The sequence below is a fragment of the Pseudophryne corroboree genome, chromosome 6 (genome assembly GCF_028390025.1).
Source record: "Pseudophryne corroboree isolate aPseCor3 chromosome 6, aPseCor3.hap2, whole genome shotgun sequence".
NCBI classification, from domain to species: Eukaryota; Metazoa; Chordata; class Amphibia; order Anura; family Myobatrachidae; genus Pseudophryne; species Pseudophryne corroboree.
This window is the reverse complement of record NC_086449.1, coordinates 33,185,805-33,199,700: the sequence shown is the minus strand read 5'-3', so window position 1 is coordinate 33,199,700 and position 13,896 is coordinate 33,185,805. Positions and strand designations below refer to the sequence as shown.

The 13,896-nt window shown below is 45.7% G+C and overlaps 1 protein-coding gene across 1 annotated transcript in view; it reads left to right on the top strand.

The window, feature by feature from the left end:
* The window catches only part of LOC134934789 (uncharacterized), a 63,818-nt gene that overhangs the window by 33,708 nt on the left and 16,214 nt on the right, over positions 1-13,896 (top strand). The gene's annotated exons all lie outside the window — the stretch shown is intronic.

Genomic DNA, 13,896 nt, shown 5'->3' with positions numbered 1-13,896 from the left:
AGGAGTCTATTTATCACCATTATAAAATCACCCATAATCGCATTGCGATAATTGATTACATCATAGGGATGTATCAATTATCGCATGCAGGGACAGAGCTTGTCCCTGCGATGACACTCCGCAACATCATTGGGGTATTGTTTTGGGAAAAATACCCTGATGTCTTGCAGCACATCCCCCTGCTACCGCCGGGTCGCGCCCCCCGTCGTGACTATCCCCCCCCGCACGCACCCCACCTGCAGGTCCATATACTTACAACTCCAGGGAGCTGGTCCACGCAGCTCCTGCAGGGCTGCCGGGAGCCGGATCCTGTGCGCTGTGGTGACCCCCGGTGTTGTAAAGTGCACTGCTGCTTTGCAGCATCACTTTACTGCATCGGGAGTCACAGCACAGCACATGGGGGACTCAGCACCCGGCAGCAGCAGAGGAGCACCGATCACCGACTTCTGGACGGGTAAGTATGGTTTTGGGGTTTTTTTATACTTTTTTTTTTTAGTTTTAAACACTAATCAGCTTCAAACACTGATCTGCGGAAGATCGCAGTGCTGCCCTGTGATTTTGCCAGCCTGAGCTGGTGAGATTATCACAGGGTACACTGCGGTGTTTTTTTTACATATTTTTTTTTCCAGTAAATTTGGCCACATCGCATTTCCCATTTTAAGTATCAGGAATGCGATGTGGCTTACTAAAAAAAAAATGACAAAGCGTCTGGAGCAGTTTTTCATGAAAACTGCTCCAAATGCCCTTTAATACATTGTGATACTAAAAAAAATTGTTGTTTTTTTTTTTAGTAAAAATAATGATAAGAAATGTGCCTCTAAGTGTGATCATTATAATGAGTTAGGGGCAGAGAGATCATTGATGAATCAAACATATATTTTTAGCATGCAAATGGAATTGTTTTTAGCTGTAGCTGTAGCCCAGACAGTGGCGGATCTTGCCACGGGCAAGCAGGACTTTTGCCCGGGGCGCCGCCTTCCGGAGGGCGCCGGCGCCATCCGGAGGGCGCCGCACCATGGCAAGATCCTCCACTGTCAGTGTGCGCCCCAGCAGTGTCCCCCCGCTGTGCCCCCCCTCCCGCTGTGAGAAGGGAACCAGACGCTATGCGTCTGGTTTCCCTTCGTGGCGCTGGTCCTCCCCCGCTCTGAAGGGAATCAGACGCTAAGCGTCTAGTTTCCCTTCATGGAGAGGACCTTTGGTGTGCGGTGCGCGATGACGTCATCGCGCACCGCACAGCATTGTGGCATAGACGCTAGGGGTCATAATTGACCTCTAGCGCTTATGCTGTGCTATGGGAGAGACGTCATGACTGACGTCTCTCCCATAGATCCGAGGAGAAGAGCGGCGCCGGTCTGCAGGGTCTGGAAACAGGAGCGGGGTACAGTAAGTATACTTTTTTTTTTCTTTTTTTCCCCAGCGGCGCTACAAATGGGGGCGTGACTGACCACGCCCCATGTTAAGCCACGCCCCTAAATGTTGCCCGGGGCGCCGAAAGGGCAATAACCGGCCCTGAGCCCAGAGCTGGTGGAGATTGCCTCTTGCAGCTCGTGTCACTTTTGGGGATACGAGTAGAACCAAGTCCCAGGGGCCGGATGTAACGACTCCCGAGTTGGCCGGAAGTGTGGACATTTTTTTTAAAGCCGCAGTCATTTAGAAGGCATGGTTTTGACTTGTACATGATTGGCGCTTTAAATAAATGTCCAAGTTCGGATGGGAACCCGCACCTCCGGCCAACTCAGGAGTCGTTACATCCGGCTCCTGGTCTGCTCTTTCTGCAAGTATGTCTTTCAGATTTAAAAAAATGGATCTTGCATGTTTTTGGATTACACGTAGGTTCTTCCCTTGTTGTTTTTGGTGCCAAAGTTTGTGAATATTTACTGGAAATGAGCGGAAATAAATGAGGGTGGTTGAATTGAGGGTGTTTTTGCCAAAACCAAAACATAACAATGATTTAGAAACCAAAACCAAAACAGAGTCTGCAAAATATCTTTACTATTTATGGGCCCATTTCCTCCTTACTGTTGCACAGGACCAATGTCACCTCATTCTCATGACTAATTTAAGATAGAAATTAGACTAATTAGACTAATTAAGAAATATATCAAGAATACACTAGAAAATATAACCTAATGAATCAGGTACAGATATGTCCTCATGTATCTTTGCTGCAGTCACGCCAAACAGCTCCTCTTGGCACGCAAGGTCGTGTGAGAATCTTCTAGCATCAGGCGTCTTTTTTTATTTTATTTTTTGCTAAAATAAGTCTTAGTCGCAACGCAATGCAACTAAAGATGAGCGAGTCCGAGATCCAGACCCACCCGAACACTGCGACACGAGGTGGGATGCGAGTCCAGCTCGTGTTTCCTGCTTTATTCGGATCCCAAATCGAGGCAAAACGTCATCCTCCTGCTGTTTGGATTCTTGCGGGTTTGGGATTCTATATGAGTCCCCGGTGATCGGCGCCATTTTACTTTGGTTGAGGAGGTTGTAGTGAACGGACGTGATACTTCTGTGTCTACCCAGGGGTGGTGTGTTTTTGTCCATCAAGGGGCTGGGGCTGCTAAAGGGGTATCTGTGTCCTCCTGGGGTGCTGTGCGCCATCAAGGAGCTGGGGCTGCTGTGTTCAGGGGAACTCTCTCCATAAAGGAGCTGCTGTATAATTAGTGTATTCATACAGTGTACTGTAATCATATATCATACACGTACTGGGGCTGCTCCGTCAAGGTACTGCTCTGCCATTCTAGAGATGCTCTGAAAATAAAATCTAAATATATATTTTAAAAAAAATATATAATTTTTGGGGGGTGTTTAACTCAAGTGTATACTATTATTTTTCTGTGACACTGCAGGTCAGACCAGAGTGTATCATACACGTATTGTGACACTGATGATGATGATGATGATGATGATGATGATACCGAGGATGTTGATGATGAGGATGTTGTTTGTGTAAATCAGGCACCAGTGGCAACAGTTGTTGCCCATGATATGAAAAAACGCATTGTCATGCCGGGGCAAAAGACAAAAAGAAGGCACCTCTTATGTGTGGAATTATTTCTACCCAAATCCAGACAACAAATGTCAAGCCATCTTAACCATCTAGGAACCTCCTCCCTGTTACGTCACTTGCAGCGCATTCATCCAAAGTTTTTGTAAAATTCAGAAACTCTGGCTAAAAACGTAACAACCAGTCCAGCACCACCTAGCCCTCTGTTAGATCCAAAGGCCTGCAATCTCCACTACCAACACCTTCATCATCAATATTCTCAATCATGATTGGAAGTAGTCGTACATCCAATTTCATAAGTGTGACTGACTCCTCTCCTATCAGGGATTCCTAAGAAGGATCCTTGAGTACTACGCCTGTTGCTACTGCTGCTGTAAGTGGATCTTCTTCCCAGACATGGACCAGGAAGACTACTTGTAGTAGCATAACAGAACAATTGATTGTTAAAAAATCCTTTTCAAGAGGGAGCAAATATGACAGCAGTCAACCAGTTGCACAGCGTATTACCGACGCCATAACAGTTATGCTGGTATCAGATGTGCGTCCAGTATCTGCCATTAATGCACTGGGTTTTATACAGTTAAATGAGGTCCTGTGTCTCCGCTACCAAATCCCACCTAGATTCCACTTTACAAGAAAGCAATTGTATGTACAAGGACGTTGAATAAAAAAGTTGTCACGGCTACCAGGGTGTCTTGGCCTAGGCCTTGGCATTTACCTGTTTGGCTGACTATTTGGGTGTGCTCGCCCTAATGGTGAGCGTTCTGTTCAGCCGCAGCACTTTTCCCGGAGGTGGTCGGTGATAGGGCACAGGGCAGAGAGGAGTCCTACTGCTGCAGCATTCCCCATTACTCTGGCCTGTCGGGACGTGTGGTGTGGACGGTGCCATCTTGCTTCAGGTCACCTGTCCGGGTTTAGCCCAATCCTGGTCAGGTTGTGAGTCAGCTGATTCCTGCAGCCAATCCAGATTCACTTGAGGGTATAAAGCTTCCTGCTTCACAGGACTCTGGTGCCAGTTCCATATTCACACTGCAGTTTTAGCATTGCAGCTGCGCTCCTTTAGTGAGACTCTAGTCTCTGTTCTGAGTATTACTGTGGAAATCCGGCTATACAAGCATTACTCAAGTCCATTTGCCCTCCTGTCTGGTTCCAGTCCAGTTACACTCCAGTCCGGCTCCAGTCCGTTCACACTGCAGTCAGGTTGCTCTCCAGTTCGGTTATACTCCACTTCGGCTTAAGTCTGGTTGCACACCAGTCCAGTTACACTCCAGTCTGGCTTCAGTCCGGTTGCACTTCAGTCCAGTTTCAGTCTGATTACCCCAGTCTGGTTCCAGTCAGGTCACACTCCAGTCCAGATCCAGTGTCATAATTCTGATACCACCCGAGTCAGCACCATTGAGGTAACACTCTGCTCCCCTCTATTCTAGGTCTCCTCCACCTCCTGGTACTAGCTTTACCCATAACCTCGTAACCTCCAAGGGTTATTCCATTCTATGCAAAAGCACTATCTCCGGCCTCCCAGCTTCCAGTAAAATACTACCCAGAGAATCAGTGTCTCTGACACCAGTCCGGAGACATCCAAAACCCACAATCAGACAAAAACCTTAATAGTGTCTTCCGAAATACCATTGTACCCACTGTCCACTTAACCACAGATATGTGGACAAGCAGGACAGGGCAAACTAAATATACATGACTGTGACAGCCCACTGGGTAGATATATTGCCTTCAGCAGCACCAACAGCAGCAGCAGCATCTAACAAATACCATCTCCTTCAGAGGCAGGCTACTCTGTTTATCACCAGTTTCAATAAGAGGCAAGATATACAACACAAGGGAAGGTGGGAGGGTCCAAAGACAATTCCATCTTGCACATCTTTTGTTCGTCGGGAGGCTTGCCACCTAGCAACAGCTGGTGGGTTAGGTGCAAGCCTCCCGACGGATCGCTGGAAAGGTATAGTGAAAGAAAACTTTCACTTACCTTCCCACAGCCTTGGGGGAGCGGGGACAGAGCTGCGGGTAGTGGGCGCGCAGGAATTCGTGCATGCGCATGGCGTGCATCACGGGAGCATGCGTGCACTGCTGGGCATGCGCATTCACGCTGGGCACGTGTGCTCGCTCCCTATAAGGGGCTACGCCCCACCCCCAGACCTAAGATTTTACCTCAGCGCTGCAGGATGGAGGACACAGTGTCTGTGTCAGCCACAGACACTCTGATAGTATTCCCACAGCACAGCAAACGAGGCAGGTAGCCTTCTAGGAAAAACCTAGATAAAGCTGCCAACACAACTACTTCCTCAGATGAGGATATTCTATTTAAAAGGAGAAGAATTATTAACCCTGTCAGGTCGGAAGACAACAGAGACAGCTCTGAGGAGGGAGAAGTCAGTCAGAATACTGAGACTCCTTCTCCTCCTGAATATTCTCACAGAGTGGTGAGAAAGTGCACAAGTAAAAAGAAACACACTGACCATGTTTCTTCCAGAGATGCCTGTTCAGGTAAAAACATCTCTTTCCCAGGTATTTCCAGTAGTTGGAATACCTCTAAGGTCCATAGCAGGTCCCCCTCTCCTGCCCACAGCCGACATACATTCCTGTCACTGATCGGCAACCTGCACCGGACCGCGCTCATAGTCATACAACCCCCCTTTCCCACGCATTTAGGGAAACTGGTTACCCTCCATGAGATTGGGAGTCAGAGGAGGTAACCAGGACTAGCGCATCATCTCGCAGAGGTGAATATAGTGACTTGCAGATGGCCCGTGTAGCCTTAGCGGGTAGAATGCCACCTTCTAAAATATATTCAGCCCACGGGGCTCTTAGCGAGCGCTCTCAAGTATACAATTTCGCCTAGTTGGCCTTTGGAATGGCACTTGTTAAGGAGGATGAGATGGTTCTCCGTAACCACACTGGCATCCCAGACATTCCGGCCCTATTTGCCCTAGATATCGATCCGGCTTTAACTTCATTCATGGGGGAAAAGGTCTAGAGTCACGCTATGAATAAATTGCTGAGAAAGATTCAATTCAAAGTTTCAGACGCTGCTGGTCCTTTATTATTTGTCCTTGACAAGGCAGAAAAAGAAGGCATCTCAGAGGGCTCCCTAGATTCCCTAGTAGCTTCCAAAATGGCCCACTTAAAAGCTATTAGTAGGGCTACCCTAATAATTGGTCAGACATTTGATTTCATATCAAACTCACGTAGAACTCGCTGGCTAGCTAATTCAGGGCTAACTAACCTAGCACCCAGACCAGTAGATGTCCCAAATCTGATAGATTCTGACCTTTTCGGACTCGACTTCATAGACGAAGTGAAGGTCCGCTATAAAGCTCGCAAATCCTTTGCAGACCTTAAAGGACCTCAGCCTTCCAGGTGGCCCTTTTATCAGGAGGGTCGTTCTGCAGGAGCCAGCAGCTCGACCCGAGACTACAGAGGCACTCCCAGAGCTCACTGAGGTGGCCCTTCTTGGACACAGACTGCGGGAGGCACAGGGTCCAGCGGCACATACGCCCCCAGGAAAGACAGAGGATACGGTAAGTCACCTTACTTTGCAAAGACCAAATAACTGCTTATAAAAGCGCCTATAAATAGACTTAATGATAAAAAAGAGATTCTCCTGATAAAGCGCGCGGCCGTGAACACTAAGTGGGTGTCAGATAAAGAATAATGAAACAAAGAAAACGGCTGCCCAGTGTATCAGGGAAAGAATGGGAGCCGACGTTATAAAATAATAAATTTAATAATAATAACCCATACAAGCTGCTTCAATCTATTACGCTATCTACCACATTAGTACCATTCAAGGTGTATCTAATCATAATATATTGCATATATACCACATTATTTATTATGTTTAATTGTCATCGCAATTGTTGTTTTATTTAGTGCTTATGGTTATTAAATTTATTATTTTATAACTTCGGCTCCCATTCGTTCCCTGATACACTGCGCAGCCGTTTTCTTTGTTTCCCCTTACTTTACAGCCTTCTCCTTGTCTTTCCCAGGCAACAGCCTCCTGGAGGCATATTACCACAGACAGGTGGTTGCTAAAAATCGTGGAAAAAGGTTTATCCCTTCCCCTTTTGCATTTTCCATGACAAATTTTCCCCTGTTCAAAAAACGCCTGTCAGTTATTAGATGGAGTCCTATCCCTTGCCCGGCAGCTAGGCAAGATCGAGTTGCCAGACACTTCCACAAGAGGCTGAGTCAGTCACCTATTTCCTGTCAGGAAACAGGACGGTTCATACAGACCAGTCTTAAATGTCAAATCTCTCAACCGACACATAAAACCTTGTTCCTTTCGTATAGAGGCCTTAGCCGACATACCTTTCCTACTAACAAAGAATGATCTCTGTATCAAAATAGACCTCAAGGAGGCCTTTCACACAATTCAAATGCACCCAAACCACAGAAGACTTCTAAGGTTCCTGTGGAAAGACGTTCTCTATCAGTGGACCGTCATGGTCTTCTGCCTTTCCAACGCCCCCTATACATTCACTCGCCTTATGAAAGCAGTGATCTCTCACCTGCGCCAGAAAGCGATCTGTTGTATAATCTACCTAGACGACTTGTTAGTTGTCCATTCAGACCAAAAAACCCTTCTGATTCACAAAGAGCTAATTCTTTCTCTCCTCCAGTACCTAGGGTTTACTATAAATTACGACAAATCCATTTTAACACCTACCCAGTAAATTGTTTTTCTGAGTTTCTTGATAGATACCCCTTCTTTCTTGATAGCAGTTCCCCCAGACAAGTGGAAAGACATTCAAGACTTTATAACTCGAACCCTCAAACACCGTTTCTCGCTGAGACACTTGGCCTGAGTAATAGGGAAAATGAGGTCTTTAGATCCAGGATTTCTTCACGCTCCCCTTGTCTGCATACACTCTCAGATTCTACTTTCAGCTCTCCTTCGTCGAGGATGGACTTGGTCAGAAAAAATCCTCTTGACATCAACAGTTCTCAAAGAGGTTCGCAATTGGAGGGACCTTCCACGGCCATCTCCCAGACCTCTCCTACCTCCTCCGCCAGACATGGTCATCACATCAGATGTGTCTCTCTCGGGTTGGGGAACATTTACAAGAGACCGGGCGGTAAAGGGAAAATGGTCCACTCAACAATCGACAGCGCACATCAATCTCTTAGAATTAAGGGCGGCGAAGTTAGCACTTTCCTCTCTAGTTCCCCCGACCTTCCGGGACAACTCAGTCCTCCTCTGTCTGGACAACAGGACTGCAATGTCCTACCTCAACAGAATGGGAGGTACTGTACTCGATCCCTGATTCTCTGTCAAGAAGCACTAGACATCTGGAACTGGGCGGTGGAACGGTCCATAATCCTCTCTGCAACATACGTCCCAGGAGAGCTAAATGAGTTAGCCGACTCCTTATCCAGGAAAAAATTAACACTGGATCGGGCATCTCTAAGACAGGACGTTTTCTTCAGTATCGTGAAAACCTTTGGTCAATCACAGGTAGACCTGTTTGCAACTCCATCGAACACACAGGTCCCAACCTTCATGTCCAAAATTTGGACTCAAGGGGCATTCCACTCAGATGCGATGCCCTTTCTGTGGACAGATCTGATTCTCCCATATGCTTTCCCTCCTCCAGCTATGCTACTGAAGGTACTTCACAAGATAAAGACAAAGAGAGTGTCTCAGCTAGTCTTGGTTTATCTTGTTTGGTTCCCCTTGATCAACCCTCTTCGCAAGGGACACAAGCTTCCCCTAGACATGTACAAGGATTGTTTCCAAGGGACTCCTGATCTCCTTCAGGAACTTCCACATTGAATGTGGATAGCGACATTACTCGGTTGCTGACCACCACTAACCTCTCGGCCTCCTCAGTAGCCTTTATAAATACTTCCCTTAGACCCAAAACAAAATCCAGGTACCAGTCCATCATAAATGAGTTTATGTCTTGGCAGGCTTCTCAGAATCCTCCTTTAGTTTCTCTTTTGGAACCTAACTTAGCGCTAGACTTCCTGGCCGTTAAGTTTGAGTCAGGCCTGGCATCCGCCAGCATACGGTCGTATGGCTCAGCCCTAGCTCTTCTCATTGCAGGGCTTACAGAAAACAAGATGTACCTTAGATTACTCAAAGGTATTTTCTTGTCTAGGCCTTTCTTAAATGTTTAGCCACAATCCCTTTAGATTCCAACATATCCAATCTTTCAAGAAAACTGGCTTCACTACTAGCATTAGCTTTCGCAGCTAGAGGAGCCGAACTTTCCTTAATAGACACATCCGAATCCTGGACGACAACCACTCCAATGGGTTTCCATATCGTCCTAAAAGGTCACACAAAGACCAGCTCCATTCAAAACCCTTTGGTGGAGTTTGATCTAGTCAAAGACCAGTCAGACATGGATCTTTACATAGTTGAGTGCTTATCCGCTCACCTTGCAACAACAGCTCCATGGAGATGTGATATTTATAGCCTTTTTATCAAATGCTGAAAGCTTTTTCATCCCGCCAGACCCTCTATAATCAGGGGTTGGATAGTTTCTGCCATGCAAAGCTCAGGAATAGATACCTCCATTTTCAAGGGACACTCCATCCGTGGTGTCGCCATCACCTCGGCAGCGGCTAGAAGCTTAACATTACAATCCATAATGCAGGCCGCAAGTTGGTCGTCCACTCGTACCTTCGTGAAACATTATTGGAGGCCTTCTGATACTCAAAGGATAGAATTCCTTAGAGCAACCACTAGGTATGTGGTAGTCTACCCACCACCTGTTGCTAGGTGGCAAGCCTCCCGACAGAATCCATGACCTGCAAACTCTCTTTGTTCTAGGGAATAGGATTGCCACCTACCAACAGCTCCCACCCTACCCACCCTATACCTTGCTAGGTCTGTTGGTTGGTTGTTTTCTCTTTGGATTTCAGGCGCTCCAAAAGAAACAGCCGCAGACGCAGCAACCTAAAGATCAGAAATATCCTTACAAATATGGGCTCTGCAAGTTTGCAGGAGTTTGGTTTATATGCTAATTTCAAAAGCAGCATAACAGTTCTTTCTTTGGCCATCGCCAAAGGCACCTTGATAAAGACTTACCTACAGTAGAAACGCGTTGGTGGTGGAGCATGTGGAAACTGAACACTAATTACCAGTGAATTCAACGAAACAACGGTGAGAATACCCGGGTTTTCCATCTTTTTTCTTACGTTGAGGAGTTGCACTATCTGGTTATGACATTTCTGCATTTTGTCAGAATACAGAATTCATTATGACGAATATTTGTGTATTTTAATTTATTTTATTAAAAATCCTTTGTACCATCACAAATGCCTTAGTTTGTTTTGTGCTTATATCGAGCATGAAGTAAAATTGAAGGAATATAAGAGGACTACATTTGAATACGTCGAAAGAAACCTTTATGTGAAACTTCACTACATCTTGAAGTAAGCACACACGTGAGCATTCTGCACATCTAGAGATATATTCATGGGTGTTTGACTGTTTGGATACCATGTGTATATGAGCAAAAGAAACCTTGATGGGATTTATGCCATTTATTTAGAAGTAAGCTTATGTGAGCAGCACTTATTTTTGAACCACTGAGGTGAACCTTACGAATAGAACTGCACAATCCCCATTACTGGAATAGCCAAAGGAGCCTGGGTGGATAGCATACCCCTTGATCATCTACAAAAAGTGTCATTGAACATTTGTGTTTGCATTGTGTTTTTTTTCATACACCATTCTCTGGACGATGGACTTACGTATGAACTTGCCTGTATGAAAAAGAACGGACTTTAGCCCACACGGGTAATATCTTTTCACTATTGATTATTTGTGCCATCTAGGGATTATCCTAAAAAACTTCTTTGACATTTATCAAGTGTGTTAGGTGACACACCTGGATAGACCTTCGGTTGGCTGCATTTGTGCGCAGGGATATATCTTAATTTTTTTTGTCTATAGCCAGTTGTTTTTTCTTATCACCTGTATTACTGTTGAAAGGTTTCTAGTAAACACATTTGTTTCTGCATCTATATGGTCTCCCGTGTCCTTCGTTACTAGGTTAGAGGAGCTAAGGTGATCTTATCCCTCAAAATGTTCTCTCTTGTTCTAGTTGGGATTGCCATCTGTAAGCTTCTGTAAAATCTAAGGTCTGGGGGCGGGGCCTAGCACCTTATAGGGTGCACGCGCACGTGCCCGGTGGTGCACGCGCACTCCCATGATGTGCGCCGTGGGCGCGCTTGAGTTACTGTGCGTCCACTACACGCGGCTCTGTCCCCGCCCCTCCAGGTTGTGGGAAGTTTTCTTTCAATATACCTTCCCAGCGATCTGTCGGGGAGGCTTGCACCTAACCCACCAGCTGTTGCTAGGTGGCAATCCTATTCCCTAGAACAAAGAGAGTTAGCAGGTCATAGATTCCTTTGCATTCGGCTCTGTTTGGAGCAATGTTAGCTGTCTTCTTGTGAAGATTTCAAACATTTTCATAGTTTGTTAAACTGCCGCCATATCTGCCACTGCTGTGCCATTCTGTTTCCTAGATGTGCCATGTTGGAAGTTTAAGTACCAAATGTTTGTGCTGCCCACTGCTGTCACTTAGCTTAGGGCACGATTCAGACCAGATCGCTGTCGGGCATTTTTTGTACAGCAGGCGATTACCAATAGACTGTGTATGCACCGCAATATGCACGCATGTCACCAAATTAAACAGGCATCGCTGAACAGCGACAGGCTGGTGTGAAAATTTTAATCGCACAGCCATTCGCATGCTGATTGACCTGAAGAGGCCGTTTGGGGGTGGTAACTGACAATTTTCCGGGAGTGTCAGTGAAAACGCAGGCGTGCCTGAGCATTTTCAGGAACTGTGTGTGACGTAAGCTCCGGCCCCAATTAGCCTGTTTGTATCACACTGTAGGAGGAAGTCCTGGGCTGTACACACACTGCTCACAGTCGTAAAAACATTCGATGGTGAGTGAGGTGCGAACGGATTTGCAGCTGTCTGCTGACTGAGGTTTTTTTTCAGTGTACACATGCGATCGCACACTTGCACGGGTGAATTTACACTCCCCTTGGGTGGCGACTATCTGATTGCAGGACAGTGAAATTAGTAGCACAGAGATCAGGTCTGAATTAGGCCTTTAGTCATCCAACTACAGTACCTCGGTGCAACCTCTTGGCCTAAACTGGATGAAAACAATATTGTGAGCTGTGAGGTGGTCAAAATTGACTGGAAATTACTGGAAATGAATGTTACTGAGGTTAATAATACTATAGGAACAACAACACCCCCAAATTCTGTGATTTCAGCTGTTTTTTTGTGAGTTTTTGAAAAACAAAAATACAGATCCAAAACCAAAACACGCAAAGGCGGTTTTGGCTAAACTAAATACAGATCCAAAACATGAGGGAGATACAGATCCAACACTAAAACCAAAACACGGGGGTCGGTTTTGCAACTAGGACACACGAGGAGACTGTGCTGATAAATATGATATGATATATATATGACACGTGTATATCTGTGTATGACTCAAAATGTTACAATGTAGCAATAACAGATTTTTTTTCTAAAACAAGTTCTGTTCTGTACCGTATACAGACTCACACACAATATACACGCATCATAGATCACATTACTCAGCACAGTCTCCTCGTGAATCCTAGTTGCATTGCATTCAGAATACAATGCATTTTTTGTTACAAAAAGATGCCCAACATTAGCAGAGTTTCATGAGACCTTTCGGCTCACTCACGCCAGACATTTTGTGTAGGGATGGATTGTAATGTGAAAATTAGCCTTTCAGATATCTAACCTCTTTAATGTGCAATGCACCAGAATGATTACAGTAGGAGAAATGTCAGTAGATACAGTAATACAAGAAAGAAGATGTGTATTGGATAGACCTTATGCATGCACAACCTTTTCTTGTCCTCTGCTCTATGTAGAAAAAAAAGTTAAGTGCACGCTGAGAGGGAACTATACAAAGTTATATCTTTCAGCAGGTCTGTAACTAGGACAGTGTGACCAATGCCACTGCACAAAGCGCAGGATGCTTTGTATGTGGAACAAGCTGCCACCAAAAATGTCAATTTGCCAGGTGCCCACTAGGATGTTGTTACTTTATGTGTTTCCGGTGGCTCCTTCTCCACAATCTGGAGGGTGGAGCTCACTCCTGTCCTAAGCTCCACCTTCCAGCTTCCCGCAGTGTGTGTAGGGGGAGAAACAGATGTAGCCGCACTTATCGTTGCCGCAATGTGTACGCATCGTGGTAGCAATGGCGCGATTAGTGTGTCCACGAGGTTTGCGCATGCGTGCATATGCGTGGCTACATCTGTATCATGAAGTCTCTTCCATAGTGTCTAGAGGAGCTGTTCGGAGGCAGGTGAAGCATATAGTTTCATAAGAGATGCTCTAAAGAAGTTAGGGATACACTACTGGATAAGACAGTGATATGGTTGTCCACAAGCCCCTAATGTAGTGGTTGGGTGCCTGAGACAGCAGTGCCCACTGATGGATATTCTTGGCTCCCTGCTGGACAATTTTCACTGACAATGCACTTTTTTGAGTGACAGAGAATGATGGCCGGTTTATTGCTGTCACTGTAATTCATCCTATGGAAGGGGCATTACTGTGTAGCATAAGGAGTAAGGGGCATTACTGTGTGGCATAATGTGTGAGGTGCACAACTGTGCGGCATAATGTGTATAAGGGGCACAATTTTGTGGCGTAATGTGCATAAGGGGTACTATTGTGAGGCATAATGTGAATAAGGGACTCTACTGTATGACATAACATGTAAAAGGGGTAATATTGTGTGGCATGATATGATTAGGGGCACTACTGTGTGGTCTAATGTGACAAAGGGACACTACAGAGTGGTGCAATGTGAATAAGGGTCACTACTGTGTGGTGCCATGTGAATTAGGGTCA